The sequence below is a fragment of the Otolemur garnettii genome, unplaced genomic scaffold (genome assembly GCF_000181295.1).
Source record: "Otolemur garnettii isolate 467f Iridium unplaced genomic scaffold, OtoGar3 scaffold00010, whole genome shotgun sequence".
Taxonomy (NCBI): domain Eukaryota; kingdom Metazoa; phylum Chordata; class Mammalia; order Primates; family Galagidae; genus Otolemur; species Otolemur garnettii.
In genome coordinates, this window is record NW_003852405.1 from 30,777,214 (window position 1) to 30,780,646 (window position 3,433).

The window sequence follows — 3,433 nt, forward strand, 5'->3', positions numbered from 1 at the left end:
GAGTCTTACGCTGGCAGGGGGAGAGTCTTAACGCTGGCAGGGGGAGAGTCTTACACTGGCACAGATAGAAGCTCCTTTATTCATCGAGTCGCTCCTCATTTCACCATGGCTAGAAGATATGTTTGTCAAAAGAAGCTTCAAAAGAATTTGGAGGGACAATCAAATTATCCCCCTTTTTATTTTTGAGACAGTCTTACTTTATTGCCCTAGGTAGAGTGCCATGGTGTCATAGCTCACAGCAAACTCCAACTCCTGGGGCTTAGGTGATTCTCTGCCTCAGCCTCCCAAGTAGCTGGAACTATAGGCACCTGCCGCAGTGCCCAGCTACTTTTTGTTGCAGTTTTCCCAGGACTGGATTTGAACCTGCCACCCTCGGTATATGGGACTGGCGCCCTACCCACTGAGCCACAGGTGCCCCCCACCCCTTTTCTCTTTTGAAACCTCCTATCTGAGCAACAGTTTTTAGGCCCAGGCTCACAAGGGAAAAATAATTCATGAATTGTATCTAAGGGTGAGTGTCTGAGGCTCTCAGGACTCCTGTAGCAGCCACACATTTCTCTAAATAGTAGTCCAAATAGTTGCAATACACAGTGGAGTTTGTGTGTTAGAAGGTCATAAAACTAGCTGGTAAACCTTCATTTGCAAGGGAGGAATTTTTATGCTTCAAGGGATGAAAGATGGGAGAACTTTTGGCCACAGCCAGGGATGACAAGCTGCTGTGCAAATCTCTGCTATTTTATACCAGAGCATCCCTGACATTTCCCGGCCAGGATTTCTTTGCTATACACAAACACCAGTCACCCTGCCAAGATTGGCTCAGCATTCAGTATAGGAGCTGAGCCACTCTGTCCATCAGCAAAGCCTTGGGGGTGGCGCCTGTGGCTCAAAGGGGTAGGGTGCGGGTCCCATATGGCAGAGGTGGTAGGTTCAAACCCAGCCCCAGCCAAAAAAACCCCCAAAAACAAAAAAACAAAAGCAAAGCCTCAGACTCATCACGCTCCCTCTCTCTGCACCAGAGGAACTTCTTCAGATGTTATCTTCCCAGTGATGGCTTCCTGCTCACACCTGGCTTCATCATCTTATTTTTTTTCTTTTTGCTCTTTTTTAAAAATTAAATCATAAACACATAGATTATGTATACATTAATGCATTTATGGGGTACAATGTGCTGATTTCATATAGAATTAGGAATGCTTACTTCACTGTTTATATATATACCTCATCTTGTTTGCTTAATTGTTGTGTTAAGACCTTTAAACTCTATATTTAATAGATCTGACATGTACCCTTGCATTATGCACTCTAGGTGTGATCCCACCATTCACCCTCCCCCATCTGACCTCCCCGCTCCACTCCCATCTCCAACTCTTCCTTCTTCATCCTGGGCCAGTGATAATCTATTCTTCATGTGAAAGTGTGAGTGATTGTAAATTGGCTTCATAATAGTACCGAGTACATTGGATATTTTTTTTTCCATTCTTGAAATACTTTACTAAGTAGGATATGGTCCAGCTCCATCCATGTAAAAGTAAAAGAGGTAAAGTCTCCATCTTTTTTAAGGCTGCATAATATTCCATGGTATACACATGCCACAATTTATTAATCCATTCATGGGTTGATGGGCACTTGGGCTTCTTCCATGACTTGGCTATTATGAGTTGAGCTGCAATGAACAATATGGTGCAAATATCTTTGTTATAAAATGATTTTTGGTCTTTTGGATATACACCAAGTAGAGGAAATTGCAGGATCAAATGGCAAGTCTATTTTTAGATCCCTTGAGTATTCCCATACTTCTTTCCAAAAGGGACGTATTAGCTTGCACTCCCCCCAGCAGTGCAGAAGTGTTCCCTTTTCTCCACATTCATGCCAACATCTGTAGTTTTGAGATTTTGTTATATGAGCCACTCTTACTAGCGTTAGATGATATCTCAAAGTGGTTTTGATTTGCATTTCTCTGATGATTAAAGATGATGAGCATTTTTCATATATCTGTAGGCCATGCACCTATCTTCTTCAGAGAAACTTCTGTTCAGGTCCCTTGCCCACAATAAAATTACTCAAAAATAAAAACAAACCAGGAAGAATCACACTACCAGACTTCAGACTATACTATAAATCTATAGTGATCAAAACAGCATGGTACTGGCACAAAAATAGAGAAGTAGATGTATGGAACAGAATTGAGAACCAAGAGATGAACCCAGACACTTATTGTCATTTGATCTTTGATAAGCCCATCAAAAATATAAATTGGGGGAAAGATTCCCTATTTTTCAAATGGTGCTGGGAGAATTGGCTGGCGACTTGTAGAAGACTGAAACTAGATCCACACCTTTCACCATTAACAAAAATTAACTCCCACTGGATAAAAGATTTAAACTTAAGACAAGAAACTATAATGATTCTTGGAGATAGTGAGGGAGAAACACTTGAAGAAATTGGCCTGGGAGAAAACTTTATGAGGAGGACCCCACGGGCAATTGAAGCAACACCAAAAATACATTACTGGGATCTGATCAAACTGAAAAGCTTCTGCACAGCCAAAAACACAGTAAGTAAAGCAAGCAGAAAGCCCTCAGAATTGGAGAAAATATTTGCAGGTTATGCTTCTGACAAAGGTTTGATAACCAGGATCCACAGAGAACTCAAACTTATTAATGAGAAAAGGGCTTCACCATCTTAAATGCACAGCACAATTCAGTAGCATTCCTGTTATGGCTCCAGCCTGGGCAGTCATCTCATGAGGCAGAGGACACATCTGTTAGCGCTGATTACCTTTATCCCCACCTGCCAGGCTCTTTGGAAAAGGGATTCTCTGATGAGAAAAATCTCCAACAACACGGAGGATCCCAGGTCCCTCCCATCTTGGAAGAAGTGATTGTATCCTTGCAGAGAAGCACACCAGGTTGAGAAAATACACCAGACAAACAAACAAGCAGAAAAAGTTGGCCTCAGATTTACTACCTGAAAAATAGAAAACTAGGCTCCAGCCAGCGTCTCTGTGAATAGCCAAAATGTCTGAATAGTTGAAAATAGGGGGATGCTGGGTACCAAGTTCACGCATCCAAATGACTGACTCACATTTTGGCAATTGTGTGTTGCTAAATAGCTTTTTGGTCAAAAATTTCATGGAATTAAAAAAAAAAAACAGCAGAAAGAATTTTGGTGTAAACAGAATAGACCTAGTTGTTTGTTATAGTATTTTGAACCCCCCAGGGCTAGTTAAGCTCTGAGTGAGCCGCAGTTGGCCGACACCCAGGCCACCTGCCTCCCTCTTTCTCAGCCTTCACTGGAACATATGCAGTGAAAAAAAAAAAAATTCAGTGCTCGCTTCGGCAGCACATATACTAAAATTGGAACGATACAGAGAAGATTAGCATGGCCCCTGCGCAAGGATGACACGCAAATTCGTGAAGCGTTCCATATTTAA

General features: G+C 41.9%; 1 non-coding gene across 1 annotated transcript; it reads left to right on the plus strand.

The window, feature by feature from the left end:
• The first annotated feature begins 3,326 nt into the window (after positions 1-3,326).
• On the plus strand, positions 3,327-3,433 carry LOC111723341. The gene has a single exon (XR_002771905.1). It is a non-coding gene; the product is annotated as a U6 spliceosomal RNA (small nuclear RNA).